Source organism: Monodon monoceros, unplaced genomic scaffold, assembly GCF_005190385.1.
Source record: "Monodon monoceros isolate NGI ecotype Baffin Bay Population unplaced genomic scaffold, NGI_Narwhal_1 Super_Scaffold_21, whole genome shotgun sequence".
NCBI lineage: Eukaryota > Metazoa > Chordata > Mammalia > Artiodactyla > Monodontidae > Monodon > Monodon monoceros.
In genome coordinates this window covers 54,186,257-54,208,144 of record NW_021703778.1, presented here as the reverse complement: position 1 = coordinate 54,208,144, position 21,888 = coordinate 54,186,257, and the positions used below count along the sequence as shown (strand labels likewise).

General features: G+C 34.0%; 1 long non-coding RNA gene across 1 annotated transcript; it reads left to right on the top strand.

The window, feature by feature from the left end:
- The first annotated feature begins 764 nt into the window (after positions 1 to 764).
- LOC114904315 lies at positions 765 to 6,124 on the top strand. Its single transcript, XR_003795926.1, has 4 exons — positions 765 to 1,878; positions 2,488 to 2,602; positions 3,156 to 3,307; positions 5,022 to 6,124. It is a non-coding gene; the product is annotated as an uncharacterized LOC114904315 (long non-coding RNA).
- Positions 6,125 to 21,888: the final 15,764 nt, after the last annotated feature.

Here is a 21,888-nt window from a genome sequence, read left to right as displayed (position 1 = left end):
GACAACATTCAAGACAACCTTGTAAATAACAGTAAATTTATCATTTAAAAATTAGTTTTTCTAGATGCATGGAATTTCACGAAGTACAAATTTGTAAATATCTCATTGTAAAGTATCATGAGGTGGCTTCTATAAATGTTTTAGCAGTGTAATAGGTAACTAGTAATTGGCCTTTTAGGGCTTTGTAACATTTTGGTGTTTATGTAGTGGGTTTTGGGGGATAGGGGTACACAGATTGTCTCCATATCTTCAGATTTTTAGGTTCTCATGTTATAAGAAAAGATTAGATTGTATACTTTTAACAAGCAAAGAAAAATGCCCATGGGATTTATTTTCATCTTTAGGAAGAAAAAGGAAAACATGAGAAGGGAATTGTCGTTTTAAACTGCAGGTATATTCATAGTTATATAACATTGCTGAAGTAATGGTTATTTTGCTATGCTATGTAAACCTACTGTTTGCAAATTTATATATGTATATGCATGCATATTATAAATGTATATACATGTACATATGTAAAATTAGTTTTAGGGGTATAGATATGATAGTGTTCTTTCTCATTTACTAGATTATAGCTTTACTTTTTTTTTAATGGAAATAGTATTTCAATTGTAAGCTTAAACGTGTAGAAGCCCACTTCATGTTATATCTAAATAAATGTTAATTTTTATATAAAATGTTTAAGCATTTTATATAATGCTTAAAAATGTTTAAGCATTTTATATAAAATACTGTGGATATGTTTTTTTTAATGTTTACATATATACATCTGTATGAGAACAGAATTTCCATGGTTATGAATATTTTATTTTTCTGAGAGCTTTTGAAAATTTTCTGGAGAGCAGTTAATTTGTATGTTATAATCAGTAACCAATGTCAAAAGTATTCTCAGTTGCCTATAATGTAAATAACGGAAATTTCTTAGAATCCTATCCATTATTATCAAAGTGTAATCAGTACACGTTTTTGAACAACAGTTTGGCAATGACAATCGAAATTTGAGTGTGTAAAATTGTTGAAATGATATAATCTGTTGACGGAATTTTATATATTCCTACTCAAATCCATAAAGAAGAAAGTATGTTATAGATCAAGTATAACAAATAATTTGAATGTATGAAATACACATCATTAACGATTCTAATGATAGCTAATTCATATGGTTATTATTCAAACATTGGAAAAGTATTCTGATATTGAAGGGTGTTTTAAGTTGATTTTTTAAATTGTCATTTTTGTACAAGTATCAACTAAGTGTGTGTGCTGAGGTGTGTCCATATGCCTCCGGTTTTTCTATTTGAAATATTAATGGTTACTGTTCCTTGGGAATGGGATTATTCAGACATGATAATGGAGTTAAGTAATGCTTACTCAGTAGTGTTACTACAATAGTGATTATTTTAGCATTCTTTTTGAACTTTTTGTACATGTGTAAGTTAAATACTAAAACATTGTTTATATATTTGTGTATTGCTACATGAAAATCTAAAATGCAAATGTGAATTATTGAATAGAAAGTTGTCTGGAAAAACATGGCAAAATTTTAACATTACTGTGTAAAAAGATCAGAAAAGAAGGGACTGCTGCCACTTTCTGCCTTTAAAACTTTAAAGGTATTTCAGAAGCAACATTTAAACAGCAGAGGAAATTTTAAAGATACAACCAATTTGTGCCTGTCTTCATCGTTACCTATTGACATCTCGGGAGTGTTGGGCTGTTGTATCCAGCTTTGTATTCCCAGTGACTGTTATGAATAGTTTTTGAGTGATCGTGAAGAGCGTGTGACGTAGATACTAGTGCTAGTGCGGCAAGGAATTTTACACAGTGAAACAGAGTATTGGACTATCCACGGAAAGAAGGGAGAAGATGGCATTTGAGGTAGGTGCTAAACAATTATATTTGGGGGCTTCCCTGGTGGTGCAGTGGTTGAGAGTCCGCCTGCCGATGCAGGGGACACGGGTTCATGGCCCGGTCCGGGAAGATCCCACATGCCGCGGAGCGGCTAGGCCCGTGAGCCATGGCCGCTGAGCCTGTGCGTCCGGAGCCTGTGCTCCACAACGGGAGAGGCCACAACAGTGAGAGCCCGTGTACAGCAAAAAACAAAAACAATTATATTTGGGTTGACAAACACAAAGGGTAATTTCATAAGGCAGTGCCATATTTGTGGCATATTGTAAGGGGAAGGAATCTCTTGGGATAAACTCGAATTACTCTTAGTAATGGGCATAATTGGAGAACGGATTGTTTTCTTTTATGGTAGTTGAGTCTCTCAGAAGGATTTCAAATAGGTCTTTATGGCTTTTTAGATTGTTCAGAATTGGCATGAAAAATGTTTCAGTAGTCTCAATGTTTGTGCTAAAGGTACTCTGAAAAGGTGAAAAAGTAAAAAAAACAAGTCTCTTTGGGCAGTCATATTTGCTAGTTTAATTATTTCCATTCACTATTCCTGTCAGTTCTAAAGTCAAATATTGTATATTTGCTTCTCAGGTGAACATGATGAAAGAAAGACATAACATGCAGATAACCTGAGGATGTCTGACATCATCAGGAACATTCTTCCTGTGAAGTTCCTTAATTTATAAATCTGAACTGTAAACCACAGGTAAGAAGGTTCTGGATCAAGAAATGCTGTATTAGGATGAGATTTTGGCTAGGTTCAAGAAAATAACACTGGGGGCAGACTTTGTTCTTGAGTACCTTTGAGTTACAAACATTCCTGAGAATAAATAAACCAGTTATTTTAAAGTACAGTTTTATAAAGACGGAATCCATGAATAATGTAGGTACTTATGCCTTCCTTCAATTAATTTACTTATGACGAAAGATGACTAATATTATAAAGGAAATGATCAATATTTTAATAATTACAAATTAGAGAATAGACCAACTATTTTTGCATGTGTAGTTTTGTGGTGTGAAAAAGAGAAGTTCATGGCAACCTAAAAAAGATACTGATATAGAAGAGTAGTAGTAATAAAGTCATGTTGAAGTTGGAGAGTTGAATCAGCTATAGGATTGATTAATGAGGAACTGTTACTAAGCCTTAACTGAAATTGTAACAAAGTTCAACATGAGCCCCCATTTACCTGCTACTTCAGTGTTTGGTCAGAATGCTATGTATTTTACCTTATAATGTCTCTTGTTTTTCCCTATAGGGAGATGATAGTTCCAAGAAAAGACACTTTTGCCATCTTTGTTTTTAATCTCAATAATTGGTACCATGAGACCTGTTGCAGTATTCCTCTTTTCAAGCGTTCATCACTCCCATCCATCCCTGGGCCCAGGAGAACCCCTTGGCGATGATTGTGTAAGGACACTTTGAGTGCTCATTTGATTTAGGGAGGGACACTTTGGTTAGACAGGAATTGATTATTCTGCTTTTCTTAAGCTTGATGGATTTTTGGTGGCAGCTAGTGGATATTGTTCAGGGTAACGTATGAGTAACAAATTATCCTAAAACTTAGTTATGGATAATACGTTATTGTGTTATTTCCATGGATACTGTGAGTGAAAATTTCTGACAGTGCTAGAATGTCTGTGGGATCAATTGGGAAGGTCCAATCGAATAATTGAGAGTGATTCAGACCACTGGAGTCTTCTGGATACTTTTTCACTCACGTCTGGCACTGGTTTTAGATGACTTGGAAGGTTGGGCTTAGCTGAGGCTTTAAACTAGAGTACCTTCGCACAGCCAGGTTCCCATATGAATCATAAAAATAAGTGTAAGAAGAGAGCCTTGTGAAAGTGGCATGGCCTTTCTGAACTAGTTTCAGAAGTCATGTAGCATCTTTTATGCCATATTCTGTTGGCTAATGGTGCCATATGGCCAACCAAAGTTCCATAGCATGGTGGGATAGTGCCAAGGTGACTGCAGACCCAGACAGCTTGTAAAACCAGATGAAAGAAGGCACAGTAGGTAAGAGCTACAAATGTGGTGCTTCAGTAGTTTTTGTTTTGTTTTCTTTTGGGGGGGGTGGTCCTTGATTTTCAGAATTTCATTTCTCTCACACTCAGAATCCCTTGCAGATAATTTCCAACAAATGTCTTATTCATTGCCTGGCATAAAATAAAGTCTTACTGAATTGTTTTGTGATTTGGGGAGTAAATTAGGCAAAAGATAAGAAGTTAAAAGTGCATGGTTTTTGGATTAAGTCAGTTTGGGGAATGCAAAAGGGAAAAGGCCCAGGGTGCAATATGTTGATACCGAAAGGTACAATCTTAGAACTATAAAAGCTATGGAACTGTTAAAAAAAGAATGAGTGGGGACAATTGTTGATGAAATCAGTAATGTTGTAACACATACTGAATCCCTGCTCTTAACACACCAGGAGTTTTTCCCTTCATTTTTTACTATACCCCACAGGAAGGTTAATAATTCATGGGATGTGCTGTGAAGAGTGAATGCTGACAAATTCCTTAGACATTCTTTCTCAGAGACCCTCATTGCCTACCTCCTGTCCATGGGATAACCTTGAAAGTGGAAGTTTTAATCATAAAATGTTTATTTTTCCCTCAGGATAAATCATAGCTAAATAGAAGATTAATGGTTTTTTGGGAGGTACCTACTCAGGAATTTTGATGGACCCTGGAATAATGAATGGGTCAGGAGCCAAATCTTTTCCTAAGTTCCGTTTTAGTCTCTATATCTTTAATATAGTTACTGTTTTTCTTGTCAAATGGACTAAGCTCCTTGGTTATTTTCATTGCAGTATTTAAGCATTGTTATATTTCTTGTACAGAAATGTATGTAGATTGCATGATATCATGAATGAGTGATCTGGAGATAGAAGAAACCACACATAGTAAAAAAGAAATACAGACAACATGAAGAGAAAGTTTGAAGGATCAGTCCATTTAGCAAGATGTAAGAAGAAGAACTCCCAATATCCGGCTTTCTCATTGTTAGAAAATTCCAAAATGCATTTTGATCCACCTGTTATTTCTTCATAATAGAATAGCTGTTGCATCATGAAGTATGCTACTAAACTTTTCCCATTTTTTTCCCCAATGTGTCCTCTCAGGTGATGACTGAATAGGAAAAACTGATGCCATTGCTTCTGCCACCATCTTCAGTAAAACCAAAGACAGTCTTCATAATGTATAGAGATTCCTCATTGATGTGTTGCAATGGACACTCCCTGTAGATCACAAAAACAGTCTGAGAAGGCTGAAGTTTCAAAGTGACCTAAAGGGTGATATTGGAGAGAACTGTAACCAGGCATGTTGACTGTTTTCATTGTTGCCATTGGACTAAATCTCAGGAGCTTGAATGATGGAGGCATTATTACACAGAGAAGCTCAGGATGGTATAATTTCAAGGCTTCATTACAGTGCTCCCATAAGTATTAGGTGCACATTTTTAAAATTTTAATTTATCACAGGGAAATTGAAAATTGACTCATAAAAAATCATCTTTTTCAAGATTTCAAAGGACATGGAAATTTGTGAAGTATAATATTTTACTTCTTAAATGCCTTTTTTCCTCTTCTAATTCTGCCACCTCTGTCTGTGTTATCTACTATTAATGAAATTTTGTGCACATCCTTTTGGGTGTATTGATAAATTAATATGCAAGTTATTTTTTGGGTGATCTATATACTAGCTACAGATTTTCTACACAGTAAACATGGTTTATATATAAATTGTAAATTTATCCAACTAATTTGTTGAAATAATACCAGTGAATTGGAATTGCTAGGACTAAGGGTATCCAAAATTTATAGTTTTGAGTCCAAACTAGTTTTCCCTACTATACAGACAGGACCTCATCAATCTTGTTCCCCAGTGTTTATGTGGGTATATTTCCTAAAACTGTACAAATGTTACATTTTTAATCTTCGGTAATATGGTATTACAAAGAAATTGCTTTTCTTCTGTTACTGTTCAGCTCTGTCATCTTCATATATGCTTAATCCTTACTAGTCATTTGTGTTATTTCATTTTCTTCTGTTTTTTTTTTTCCATTGATATATCAATGTCTTTGTTACTGGTTTCTAAGAACTCATTTTTTATTAAGGATGTTAACCATTTGTCATGCAGTGCAAATGAAGTACCATATTTTATTGCTTTCAATTTACTATGGTGTTTTGTATTTTGGCTGTGTATTAAAATATCATGTACTTTATGCCTTTTGAGTTTTGTGTTTTTCTTAAAAAAACACGTTTGTATTAGTATCATTTCTTGGTCTGTATTTTCTTTTTTGCATCAAATATTTTGTCATGTTATTTCTCTTTCTATTAATCATTACTGTAGTTTTAAAGCATTACATATACAAATTACTCACCTTAACCTAAGTAGTTACTACTTATTTTTAATTCTACCATAATCATATAGAACTTCCGACATATAATTGACTGCATTTCTATTTATTGGTTTGCCTTACCTTCTATTGATACTTTAAAATTACTGTTGAGTCTTATCTATTCCATTGAGTTCTATCTCATTTCTCTTCTCTTTCAGAATATTCCCTGTCTGTACTTGCATTTTTTTCTCTCAATTGACGCTTAAAATTACTTTGCAAGTTGGAAAAAATAATGCAGTTTTTATTTCATTTGCAACAAATTTAATAGATTAATTAGGAGAGAATAGATCTCTTTAAAATTGAGTCTTCCTATCAAACAGCAAGGTATGTCTTTCTATTTTTTTATCAAATTGTTATGTTGGGATACTGCTAGTTTAGTTTTTTTAAGTTCATTCCCAAACATTTCATAGTTTTCTTAATGTAATGATGGGGATTGTACACCTAGCTTATTTTCATATTGATATAGGAAAGCCATTTGTATACGTTTTAAATGCAGTTTCATCGAAATTCCAAAATTATGGTTTTTTTTCACAATTTGTAAGTACTTATGGGTCATTTCAGGAATTTTCCTCTCTTTAATTAAGGATTTTTCACCAGATTTGGTAACAGGTTTAATAAAATGTCTCGTGTTTTACAGTTGATATATTTGCCATTATAATTATTGATTAGGCTAAAAATTGAATTTTTCTAAAAATGACATTTTTTATCCAGTGAATATGTGAACTAAATTTTGTTTTTCTGTTACATTCTCCCCTATTATAGTCATTATAATTTTAATTGCACTTTCTGAAAAGATAATCCTAAAAAAAGAGCTTTATTTTGTTCTGTTTTTGTTGGAATTTTATATTTGGTTTATTGGGTATATCAAAACTGTTTTGACTTTTTTTCATGAAGTAGACTGAAAACAATTAAATACTAGCATTATTTCATTTTTAATTCTATTTTGATATAACCTTATACCTACAAAAATGTAGCAAAAGTAGTACATAGGTTTCTTTTGTTGTTGTTCATTTGGGTTTTTAATATTTCCCAGCTTCTTATATTAACATATTACCTATGCAGGATACAATTATCTAAAACAGGAGACTTCTATTGATGTACTACTATTAACTGATTGTTTTATACATCCAAAGTGAGATCCAACATTACATATAGTTGTCAAAGTCTCCTTTTCATGATTTTGACACTCAAAGAATCTACAAATATTTCAACTATGAATGTCTCTCAGTATAGGTTTGTTTGATTTTTTTCTTTGAGGTTATATACTTTTGGCAAGAATACTACAGAAATGTTGTAGTTCTCAGTTCATCACTAGGGATCACATAATGTTGATAGTGCCTTATGACTAGCAATGTTACTTTGCTTACTTAGTGTTGTAATTAATAAGTATCCTTTGGGAAAGATACTGCAAGTACTGTTTCTTATCATACTTGCATATGCTAATTTTAGCATTTATTGAGGTTTCCTGTCAAATCATGATTTAAAAAAAATTCTGTCAATCCTACATTTTATTAATTGGAGTGGTCCAATTATTTGGAACTGTCCATTCTTCTCCATTCAGTTTTTCAGTTATTCATTTCAATGTAGACTCATGGATATTTTCTTTATCCTGTGGATAAAGATGGATATCCACTACATTACTCAGTTTTTAAAAAAAAATTTTAAGTTATCCCACATTTGGCCTCTATGTCTTTTTAACGTGTCCCTATCCTTTCTCGAGCACTTACTTTCTGGCCATGTAACAGTGTCCAGGTTCATTTTGTTCTTATCTTGCTCTAGCCATTTCTCCTAGGATCCCTGGTTCCTTATGGGAAATAGTATTTGGGAAGCAAGATATGTATCAAAAGTTCAGTTTTCTTTTATGGCTGAATATTCTATTCTATGTATATACCACATTTTATATGTTGATGAACACTTGGGTGTTTCCAGTTTTTGACTTTGAATAATATGGCTAGTGGCTATCCACATTGAAGAGGGACACTATGAACATTGGTGTACAAATGTCTGAGTCTCTGTTTTCATATCCTTTGGGTATATACTTAGGAGTAAAATTGCTAGGAGTGATGGCAATTCCATGTTTAGCGTTTTGAGGAACTATCTTAGTTTTTGTTATGAAAAGTTTCAAAGACAAATGAGAGCATAGTAAACTTTCATGTATGTAGGAACTAGATATTTTGCCATATTTTGAAAATTAAGAAATACAGTAATATTTCAGTCCTGAATTTGTATATGTACAGATCACATTTTTAAATAACTACGATGTTATAGCCCTAGTTTTATTAACTAGAACCCCTTAATATATTTTAAAATAAATCCTTATGTAAATTTGTTAGTTGTTCCACAGATATCTATGGTAGTTGAAAGAAATCTGAATCCAAGCTGGAACCATACATTTTTATCTAGGCCATTTTTATCTTAGTTTTGGCAAATTTATTAATTTATTATCAATATTCAACCTCATTATTTTGATATGACATTTCCCTTGCTTTTTTATATGTGTGTTAAAAACTTTTAAGATTTGATCTTTTGTAATTTATTTCATTTGGGAGGAATTTAATTTTCATGTTTGTTATATTCTTATATACACTATATTTTAGTGTATTGAATGCATTTTGGCGAGCTAATTGGTTTAGGTTATTTCTACCTTGAGATTTTCTCTCTCTCTATCTGTCTCTATCTCATATTCTCTTTCCCACATACATATACTTGTATATATTTATAGACTATGTAAATACCTTCATAAATTATATATATATACACATATAGATCATAACAGAAGTACAGCCCATATTTGTAGCTGTGTTAGGGGTGCTAGGAAAGATGCATATTCTCCAGTGTAGAGTTCTATAAGTGATTGTTACCATGGTTAACTGTAAACTTGTTAGAGATCTGTGTCTCTATCATTCTACTAGAGATCATTTTAGTCTTACTAAATTGACTTGCTATTGATTTCCTGACCTTAATTTTCTTTTTGTTTCATTTCATGTAGAATATTTGATCATGCTTTCAATCTTCCATGAGCTCTTAGCTCATGGAATGTCTTAAAATATGTCCCAAATAGAATCTGATAATGCATCTTCCATTTTTCCATCTTCTCATTCAAGAAATAACAACTAAGATCTAGTTTTCTTTTATTTCTTCTGAATGTATTTTGTTACCTCAAGATTTGGGGACACCAGTCCTTTTAAGACATACCATCATGCTGCCTCTTGAAAAATATAAAATGTAATCATTCCATATAGTATATCACAGCAGGATACCTAGTCCCGCCTATGAAATATTTCTTGATAAAAATTCTCATTAAACTTCTGTATGTGTTTTTAAAATACAGTAGTGTTCAACTCAGCAGTTGAAGAATTGCGCATTCCGTCTCCTTTGCTTTGTTAATCTATGGTTCTGCAGCATCCCTTGGTTTTTAATTTTTTTCATGTCATTTCCCTTTGGAGGAAATCAGGCCATTTTCCTTTTAAAACTTGCATTTCTATATTCTGGACATGGTAGATGGCATGCTACCTATGGTGGTATTTGATATTTTCCTCAATTTTATATGGTATTTAGATTTTAAATGCCTTATCAGACTGGTTTTATTCATTCTTTAATCATTTATTTTAGGACTGTTTCCAAATGCATCACATCATAATTCATTATAAGGACATTATCACATCATAATGTTTGTATATCTTTCTACGATGTCAAGAATCACTCAGTATTTAATTTTGGCATCAGTTTTTCACTTAAAAAATCATGGCCTTTATTCACTATTTCATTAATAGTTACACATTTGCTCTAAATAAGTGATAAGAAATTTCTTAATTTAAATAGGAACTTTCTACAACTGTTAAAATTCTTAATTCAAATGGAAACACAGGATGAATCCTTGATTCTTTCCATTTAATTATCAGTTATAGGATAATGAATTTGATGTCCTATCAGTCTCCAAAGATGATTAATATAAATTCATGTACTATAGTCTAAAGACAGAACTGCATAAACTTGAGTATTTAACAGTTGTATTGCTAATATAATAATGTTAGTATGGCAGTTAGGAAACCCATGTGTACATATAGACAAAGGATAATTCTAACTATTCAAATTCGTATTCAATTTATGGAATTCACTTGTACAGCTTGTAGTTAGGATATTTTTTCTCAGCCTTTATAAAACTTATTTTTATTCTATTCATATATGTATAGCAAATAATGCTTGGTTTTTATTTACCTTTTAAATGCTTTTTATTTACCTTTTTGTGTTCCTTTCTCTATTTTACAAAATGTTTTGTTATGTTTCCATTTGGTTACCTTTACTTACTTTCACTATCTCATTTTGGAAAGATGCACAATGTTTTTTCTTCATTTAGCTCATATACTTTAACATGGTCTTAAATATATATTTAACTTTCAAAGAATATGTGAATGTGTTATTTTTGACATTTTTTCGCTTGAAGGTTGAAGACAGTAACATGTTCTGTCTTACTGTTCATGGGGATAAGGAGATGATTTGCACTGATCCTGTATACAGACAGATATGTGAGGTCTCCATGTGTGCCAGAGATACATGAACTTAAAGTTATCAGTAACTCACTTCCAAGTGTATAGTTACAGAGCAAGGACAACGCAACTGCAATAAAAACTGCGTAATGTAAGGTGTTGAATGTAAGACATAGTAATCACTGTTCCTTAGAAATTTAAAAATTGCACTTGGAAGATACTGTGAGCACCCTTGGTCTTGGGGTTGGAGAATATTTAAGTAAGTCTTGAGAGATACTCACTTGTCCTTTGTTCTTCCTGGCCCTACTAGGCCTCTGACACATTGTTCCACTCCTGTTATCCTGCTTAATTATTTCTAAGATAGGCAATGTGAGAAATACCCTCCAGGGTTGCTGCACAGCTTTCTCTGAGAGAGAAAGTATAACTCACTCTAAAATGTAGCATAAAAAAATAAATAAATAAAATGTAACATGCCAGTGTTGTTTATTTTGCAAGTGTTTAGATACTTTCCTTGTGTCTTCCTTGATTTCTCATTTGAATCCATTGTCAGAGAACATACTCTGATTTCAGTTACTTTAAATTTGGTTAGATTTGCTTGTTTTGTGGCTTGAGCTGTGGTCTGTCTTGGTAGATGTTCCTTGGGAACATCTGCCACGGTTTCATGGAGCACACTATGGATGTCTACTAGATCCTGTTGGTTGATTATGTTGTTCAGCTTTGTATATCCTTGCTGATTTTCAGGATTATAGCCTATCAATTGCTCAGAGTGGGCTGTGGAAGTCTCCAACTATAATTGTGGATATGTACTAGCATTTCTGTACTTGTTTGTTAGAAGAATCAGTTCATATTACACACATGCTACATCATGCTCTTCTCACCCAACAATGCCTTGTGAATCTCTTCCAGTCAACCATAATAAAACTAATTCACTGTTTAAAGAAATGTAGCATGCCTGAAATGTGTCATGGGCAGAAGACTTTAATAGGTTGCATATGATTCTCCTTCATCTCTTAATCTGTGTTGATCATAGAATCAAGTGTTGAAGCAGAGGAGAATATGCCACAAAAGGAGAATATCCTGGAACAATAGGCAGTAACATGGAGTAGAGGTCTTTTCATGCATGAAAAGTAATTGTTTTGTTAATCCAGTGAGACTTCGAAGTTGCTTTGACTTTGACTAATATAGATGGATAAAATGCAGACAAGAATTCAAGGATTGATGGATGAATGCATAGAATGGAGAGTTGGATTGATGGTTTAAAACTTGGTTGTAGGAGTGGATAGATGGAAGGAAGGATGTAATGAGATTTTCTACATAATCAAGCTTATATGGATTTAAGAATTAGTGGGTGAAATAATGCAAGGTTGGATATTTGGAAAGAAGGCTGGGAGAGATGGATGCTTTACGGAATTTAGGGTACAGTAATGCATGAATGAATGCAAAATTGGCTGAATGTAAGACCAAATGGAAACTACAATATATATGAGTGGATGGCTGGATGCAAGAATCAGTTAATATTTTGGAAACAAACAGTTGTGTATATGGATTGACGGACTCAATATTCAGTGAAGATGTAGATAGATACCTAGACATCAGAATTTGAGTGGATTCCAGAACGGAATGTTAGATGCATGGATCATATGCGTGTTTAGATTGTCAGATGCAAGAATGTCTGGCTAGAATAATGGATGAATGTAGGGATCAATGCATATAGATAGATTGATTGCATAAGTGGATAGAGGTATCATTGATGGTTTCAGGGTGGCCTGCTAAGTGGATTGATGCATGGATGGATTGATTCAAGTAGGGATGGTACAATAATTTCATCATTGGGAAAACAGACATACAATAATAAAATCACATATTTAACGTTGAATGAATTGATGGATGTACTGTTGAGGAATATAGGCTAATTTATTGTTATTTTTAATTTAATATATTTTTGGCTGCGTTGGGTCTTTGTTGCTGCACGCAGGCTTTTCTTTGGTTGCAGTGAGGCAGTGAGTGGGGGCTACTTTTCGTTGTGGTGCACGGGCTTCTCATTGTGGTGGCTTCTCTTGTTGCGGAGCATGGGCTCTAGGCACAGGCTTCATTAGTTGTGGCACACAGGCTTAGCTCCATGGCATGTGGGATCTTCCTGGACCAGGGCTCAAACCCATGTCCCCTGCTTAACCACTGTGCTACCAGGGAAGCCCTGTTATTTTTAGAATTAGAGAAGTTTAGTGATTGTATTCAAACAGTTGTGATAGTAAATAAGAAAAAAGAAGAAACCAAAATCCAACTGTAGTGAGTTCACAAGAGTATTTTATCTAATGATGATTTTTTATATTTTAGTAAGTTGGATACTTTTAGGTAATTGATCAAAGAGCCAACTTTACCTTCTGTATATTATGTTGGTCATGATATGTGTCACAATTTTCCCATATTTCCCACCGTTTTAACTGAGGTGTTATCAACTTAAGAAGTGAGACCTTTTCATGGGTCACTGCCTGACATTTCTGTAATCGATCCAAATATTTGTACTTGTTTATCATTTCTATGGATTTTATTCTTCAAAAGTGCTGGTAAGAATTGGTAATGCCAGTGTATTCTTTGTTCCTTTTTTGATCAGTTTAACGTGAAATCCAATTTATAGTATTTTAAACTCTAAAAACATGAATTCCATAAAACATAAGATTGTCAAATTGTGATGTGATTGCCAATTGGATGCTATAGAAGAGATAAAAAGGCTCTTAAATTTTGATATAGTATTGGTACATAGATCATATAGATTTTGATTTACTACTCTTATCTCCTCTCACCAGAGAATTTGATATTATCTAGACAGAGGCTATAATCTCTGTACATTCAGTAAGTTTTACTTTTATTTAAGTATTAAATGTTTTGGAATAAATGCATTAATGGTAGCTGGATAGAGGGAGACAAGGAAGGACATCAGGCAGGTAGGAAAATGTGAAAGGGGTATAAAAAGACATCAGAAAGCAAAACAATTAGAAAGTAGAATTTGCTGCAGATAATGTGGGTCTTAATGATAGAGGTTGAGTTTTATTCCCAGATGTATGAATTGTGGTATTACTAACATTGTCAATGGGTAGGTAAGGTGGGTGGACAGGAGGAGTTAAGGAATATTCCAATATTAGTGTGATGGAAGGAGGTTCTTAACACCCTTTCACTTGATGAGTGAATGAAGATTCTTCAAATATTTTTAAGCTTTTCTTTTTCCTCTCCCTCCTTTTCTCCCTCCCTCCCTTCCGTCCTTCTTTTCTTTCTTTCTTCCTTCCCTTTTTTTCTTTCTTTCATAAGCATCTTTCATACGCAAGGGACCAAAGAGATTTGGGCTGTAGGTAAGAGCATTAAGGCCTATATTCTTATTTTTAAGATAGCCTTTTAGTTATACTGATGATGAATTGATTCTTGTTTGAGTTACTTGACACTATATTTCTTTTTCATCAAATCTGTTATGTGGCCTGTGTGATACCTTTGAGTTTAACCCCAGATTTTTGAGTTGTCTCTTGTTAGTGAAAAACACTCAAGTCACGAGTTGAAATACAAAGAGTTTTCGTCCAGTTATGACCATCAGAAGTTTCACTAGCAGGAAGAATGCGGATATTGTGATAATGGGTTTTGATATTGGAAAGATTTCTATGAAATACTATGGAATTTACAGACCACGTTATTACCTTCCGCTTGTGCCATTGTCTTTTTATTTTATTTTTAACCCTGAACTGGTCTATAAATTAGCACTAAGAAGTTACTTAGGAAATGGTGTTTCAAAGAATGTATGTGTGATTGAATGGCATGGAAATAATTTTGAATAGAAGATGGGTACTGAGATCACAGTAAATGGGCTGAGGAAGGAAAATTATGGTTTCATCATTTTTGTACATAAACCTGGTTTTTGTAGCCTGGAGATATTTAGCGTCAGGATCATGGGAGTTGTTTTCTATCGAGTACCAGTAAAATCTTGACTCAAAGGTGATATCCACCTGTCACGAGGCATAGCTATGTGATAACCTGTTGTTTATTTTCATTTGCAGTCTCTCCCTCTGTACTCTTCCAGGTGGTGAACATGTGGACAAGAGGATCATAGATATCTTCTGCAGTGGTTCCATCCACAGCATCACCCAAATGCTGTCATTATTTCCCCCTTTCGGAAGCTTATTGCATCTTTGTATCCCAAAGGGCACAACTTTCATATGTGTCCTCAGGAATAGAAGTGACATGCTTTTGAAAAGTAATTGCCTGGAATGTTGTTAGTATTTCTCTGTGCTCTGAGTATATCTTGTGTTTTTCTTTATTGTTGTATTTACCTCATTACATTTTTTTATCCATGTTTTACTTTACAAATGTGAGATTTGTGTCTGATAAATGTAATTAATGCAACTCCATGGACACCTTGGCCGTGCCCCAGATAATAATCATGCTTTCTCACGAGCCCAGTGCCTCCCATGTGCCAGTTCTTGTATCATTTGTAAGATACTTTGTTCCTCATTTGAATCATGAGCCCACAGTTTTTAGAGTGGTCCCAAACAAGAACCTCTTAAAACATTTGCAATACCTGCAACAGGCCATCTTCAGTTTTCCTTTTTATTGAACCTACTAGTTCTCATTCTAGAACAGGATCTGAGTCTGACTGTAGTTGTCATCTTCCCCATACACGAATTTAAGATCTGGATGCCATCAGAACTCTGGTTGTGTAAAGGAGAGCCAGACCCTTGCCTTGACATTTTGAGCCATGATGATGCAATCTTGTAGAAAAATGTTGCCATAATTTTCTTGGCTACACTGGCATTTTCTTCTTTGGGATTGGAGTAAAAAACTCATGAGGTTTTCCTTTAATCCACATTACTCTGATTTTCACTTGTTTTCTGTTTAACCTAAGTGGGCTTAATATAGATGGCTGTGTTTACTGGAAGTTTTGTCTACTTCTGGAATGTCAGATGCACTGTCATCAGGGAACTACTAACTGCATTGCCTAACCTGTCTCACTAGACAAGCCTGATACCTAGTGCATTGAAATGGGGCCACCAAGAATGAAGGGTTATTAAACAACCTAAAGCAAATTGTAGTCATTCATCCTTCATCTTCCATTCCTACTTTCCAGGGGTGAGAAGAGTTAACTATTTGTGGTATAGTGGTCAATAATTTGTCTAAGCTTATATAAGTTGAATTTATTTTATAAATATGCCATCATTATGGTATTTGTTGTTTAGCAACTTTATTTTTTTCTTTAATATTTTGCAGACATTTTCCAAACCAATAAATATAGCTTATCTGCAGACTTTCCATTGGCTGGTTTATCTATTTCTCTGTTTGGAAATGCAGGTTAACTATTTGTTTATGTTGCTGCATATAATACTATAATGTATGTAATTATATATATATAAAATTGGTCTCCTAATTCTATGATAGATTTTTAGATGTGGCATTGTTGGATCACCAATTCTGCATACTTTAATTTTAGTAGATATTGTGAAATTGCTCCTGAAATGTTTTTTAGGCCAGCACACTTATATGGAGTAATGGCAGTGCTAATTTTCATAAAAACTTGTACATGATGGATGTTATCAGTCCTTTAAGATTTTAGCCAATCTAATAGGTGAAAATAGTAATGGCATATATATGGAGTAATGGCAGTGCTAATTTTCATAAAAACTTGTACATAATGGATGTTATCAATCCTTTAAGATTTTAGCCAATCTAATAGGTGAAAATGGTATTTTTAACTTAAGTATAAACACTCAGTGGCCATGGATAAAAAGGCCAAATAGTGATGGATTATTTATTTTTTAAAAAAGCAATAGTCCGCGTTTCCTATAATCACAAGAATTGTCAGAGGTAGAAACCATAGACCTCTTCTAAATGCAGTGCTTCTTGGGGGTTCACAAACTTCCTCAGCATATCTTATACCAGTGTTTATTACTTTTGACTGTTTATTTTTGAAATTATTTTAGATTTAGAGTTGCAATTATATAGAGAACCCCCGTATACTCGTCACCCAGATTTTTCTGCATTCCTGTGTTCTTTCTCTTTTCCCCCCTCGTCTCTCCCTCCCTCTTTCTTTCATTCTCTCCCTGCCCAATTATTGTTCTTATGTTAAGAATTAATTGTAACTTCCAGATATGTGTCTATAAACCAAAATACTTCAGCGTTCCCTTTCTAAGAGCCTGAGCATCCTTTTAAATTAACCTGTTACAATTTTCAAAATTATGAAATTTATCAATAGTACAAATATATTACACTGATATACAGTACATAGGTGTCACCAGTTCTAGTAATGTTCTTCCTGTAATTTTTCCCCCTTTTGGACCCAGAAAAGGATCCTGTTTTGCATTCAAGTGTCACAATTCTTTAGTCCCATTTAATGTGGAACAGTTTCTCATTCATCCTTTGTCTTTGATGACGGTATTCTTGAAAAATAATAGCTCATAGTTTAAAAGATTCCTCAAATTATTAATTTTCTCATATTTCCTCATGAATAGGTTTAAGTTAATGTATTGGCAAGAATACTTCAAATTGATATGTCTCTACCTCAGTGATTCACATCACATGGCAAGTGATATCACTTTGTCCTATTATTGGTGACATAACTGTGATTGCTTGGTTCAATTGGTATAAAGTTAACATTCCTTTGTAATTAATAAATATTCTGTAGGGAAATCATTTGAAAGTATGTAAATACCCTATTTGTCAACAGACTTTTACACCATAGTTTTAGCAGTCACAGGTGATTTTTAGCAGAATCAATGGTGATTTTTCAAACTCTCTGTTACTGGTTTATGTAATGTATATTAGCTGCTGTTCTGCTTTAAGGAGGAGTTTGTATATCATGGCTTGTGAGAAATGGTCAACAAAATATTTTCTAACTGAAAATACTGTGTGAAAGAATGAGATGGTGACCCACAGTACAAAAAAGGGAAAGGGTTATCTAAAAGGTTTAATGAAGTTTATGCCTAAACTAGGGAGTGGAATGTGAGGGGCACGTAGAACTCTTTAAGAGGTAGTTGGTAGAGGGAGAAGGGTGTGTTTTTAGTAGTAAGTCCCAACTAGGGAATGCAACAATACCATCATTATTGGCAAGATGTTCAACAGTTTTCTTGGACTGTTATTATTTTGTTATTGCTTTATTAGGTTTTCATAATCCTTTATAGTGTCTGAGATTGATGGTGAATGAACTCCAGCCCTCTGTGGTGCTGCGTATAGATGATACAGACTGATACAGTGGTTATGTTGCCTAAAATCTGTATGTCCCTAAATTTTGTTCTATGTTCTCTGTAACCAGGGAAACTTAAGCAATCTATAAGCATAATCCCAAATTTTATTCTAGTTAAATAAGATTTCCAGAATAAAGATATGCTGAGTTTTGAAAAAGTGACCTCGTTGAATTGATGAAATGTTCTTAATCATCCTGAATATGATGAGTTTCAAAATCTGGCTCGTTGCTGAGGTCCAGTCCAGGAATGGAAATGTCATATGAGAGTATAAATTATAAACCAATGCAGTATATTTACAGAGGCATGAGGATGACCTCAGGCTTTGGGTCAAAACAGTGATACGAGTATTTCCTACTCCCTGTTTCTAACTTTGTACTTAGTCTCTGATGACAGGCTTGTAATGGAGGCTCAGTAAATATTGACCTTACGTGCTTGAAGAGGAAAATGGAAGTGAAGCCAGAATTACTGATTGTAAACAAATGAAGTATGAACTAAATGAACATGCAAATAAACAGGCAAACGAATTTCCAGTAAAGAAACTTGTCATCTAAAGAAGGTGAAACAATTGAAGACAGGGACAAAAGGAAGTTTTTAATCATTTTAATATAAATATGGTGCTTTCACATATAATAAGGGTATCTTAGAAAATTTGAACCAGCCTGGCTAAAACACATTCTCCTCTCTTCCATGAGGCCATGTATATATATAGATGATTGTTTTGGTGTTGTTAAGGCTTTTTTTTTTAACCATATTCGTAGATTCAGCCTCAATCTAGCAAACCCTTAAAATTTCCATGGCATGAAACCTTTAAAAAATAAATAGGAAATCACAACAGAAAAGCATGTTACTGTTTAATTATTCTCTGGAATGATAATAAAACTGTGCTGCCAAACACTTTTTAATACAGGAGGAAAGGTAGAGTAGTCCCAAAGAGAATTCAATGTCTCTAATTTAAAAATAAATGGAATGCCCTTACCTTGGAGAAGAGGACGAGGGGGCAGCATGGCTGGGTCTTTTTCACGAAGAAAGGTACTTTGAAGGCAGCATCCATGAACATGAAATGAAGACACAAAGGAGAGTAAACACATGGATGACCACAGAACACAGGGACTCCTCATTAAAAAAAGGCCCAGCATTTACTTGGAATCTCTCCAATCAGGATGGAGCCTCTTCCTCCCATATGGAGCAGAATGAGTTAGACCAATGAAAAGTTTAAGGAGAAGACTGTAGCCCTTATTTCTCCCCATATCTCTTGAGTTTTAGTACTCTGATAAATCATTTGTACAAAAATCCAGGACTGTGACTTTTCTGGTATTTGGTTTAACTAAGACAGGACACTAAGTTAATTCCAAGGCAAAACTATGCAGTTGGTTAAAAATACTGTCCACATTTATTTGACCAATTTAAATATTCTCTGCTATATTCTACCTAGTTTATCATATGGGATTATAAAACAAATCCTGTTATCTTTAATTTTTCCATAAAATAAATTCTAAAATTGATGTTTATTTTCAAGGATTATAGACCCTAAAAATTTCTGCCTTCCCATAATGCCTAATTAAGTAGGACTCTGGGGATTAGAGGGGAAATTGGGGATTGAGGTATTAATTTGGAGTAATCAATAGAAGACTTACTTATGGCCATGGGGAAGGGTGAGATGTAGGCATGGAATATATGTAGAAATAGGAATATATTCGCCTGAAGACTGTGCCTTTTATGTTCTAGCATTTAGATACCGAGTTAATAAGGAGGATCCAATAAAGGAGATTTGTCAACAGTGGCTAGAGTCACTGAAAACCAAAAGATTGTGTTGTCCATGGAGAGAAATGAAGACTGAATTTCAAAAAGGAATACCAGGGATAGCAGGTGGCTTTTGCATGGCACTGAAAGGCACAATTAAGTTTGGAAATGAAGAAAGAGAAGATCATTGATTTTTAGTAAAAGTGCTATATGGAAAGGGATGGTTAATTAGTACTTTTAATATTGGCAAGGCCAAATCAAAGGATGCTTCTGAGTCAACAGTTTGCCCTGTAATACTGTTACCAGTGTCAGTCTGGTACAGACACATGCTGATAGCTTGTGAATTGATTGCTTGAATCATGAAAAAATAAAGATGCATCTCAGTTGTACAGGTTGAGATCTACTTCAGAATTCCACCATTGTATGCATCCAGGATAGAACTGATTGTCTTTGTTACAAGTCATCAGTATTGCCCTGATAACTTTCATGCAACTTTATCTTTTCAGTTCCCATTTATGTCTATCTGTTCCTGCGTCCATTGGCCATGGTAAAATATCTCATTAAGGCAAGATTGCACAATAGTTCCAGAGATTTTGGCTTTTGTGAGATATTAAGCAAAGACTGTTGAAAGAAGGAATGGGTGAGGGGCCAAGTGAAAGAAAAAGTAACGACCTAGTCATGAAGAAGTGAAAAAGGATGGTGCTAGGAATCAAGGGAGCAAAGTCAGATGGAATGTACAGTAGGTAGAGTTTTGAAGGAAAAAGCTGCAAGGGCAGGGCCAAAGTGTGCTGAACCTACATTTTAGATAGTAGTTCTAGAGGACAGTAAATGTCAATAACATCACTAAGTCAAGGAGAATACAGGACTGTGGAAAATGATCTTTCCCGATTGAGTCTGGAATATTGCCAGAAATTTATTGTATAACTAGTGGTTTGGAAATGAGCCTGAATTTTTTTGGTCCAAACTGTCTAAATTGCTACCATTTAATACACAACACGCATTATGTCTCTAACATTTCAGTTGCTAAATTTTGTTTTATTTTTGTGTCTGTTTAAATAGACTAGAAATAATGAGCTCCTTTTTTTGTGGTCTGTTTAAATAGACTAGAAATAGTGAGCTCCTTTTGACAGGAATATTTTCCTATTCATATTTAACTTTCCATTCATTATTTTATAGAGCCTACCATGTAGCAGATGTATAATTTTAACTGTTGATTAAACTCCTTGTTTAGTGTTTGGGTGAGTGAAAGTTTGATTTAGCCAATCACTGAAAGAGCAAGGAAAGTAAGAGTTTATAGAGCCCCTGCCTGAGGGAGTTCTTTGAAGATGTTTTTGGGAGTGTTCTGGCCATGAATGAGGAAATTATAGATTTTATAGCTTAAGCTGAGTTGGAATGTGCAAATATAGATTTAGTACTGGGGAATCGAGCATCTGCTGGATTAGACTTTTTATGATGAAAATTATAGATTGAGTTATAAATCCCTATTAATAGTTATGGAGTAGTATAATGCAACCCTTGTTTTCTTTCCTGCTTGTATAGCATATGCCAGAGGTGTCCTTTTTTTTTTTTTTTTTTTTTTTTCCTGCCGTTTTCTTTTAAACAAAACAATCCAGAGAGGAAGGTTTATAGATGGTAGACTTTTTCCTCTGGATAGAATCAACATATTTTGCAGTATTGTCCTTTTTATGTACAGTATGTCCCTAAAAATATTCATTTTCTCTGTAATATAAACTTTTCTATTTTTAAAGCTACTTTGAAAGTGAAAAGCTGATTTTGAGGAGAGACTGTGTACAGATCAATAATAAGACATTAAATTGTACAATACAGTCCATTATCAATGGTTTTCAGTCATAAGAAGGAACAACATAGTACAGTCTGTATGGCTGATTTCAGTGAGAACTTTCAGTGTCCCCATAATACTGTATTTACATGTCTTCAAACTTCCTAACTTTAAAAAATTCTTCCCTTGTGTATCTGTATGCCATCAAGTATGGGTTTTTCTTCCAAGTATGATAGTTATATTCACCTTTGTGACCCAGTTCACTTGTTTAGTGTTGAAATTCGAGGAATGCTGAAGGAATGTATACTGTTGATAGGTGGGGAAGGATCTGTGTCTCAAACAGGAGACCAAGAAAGACAATAAGGA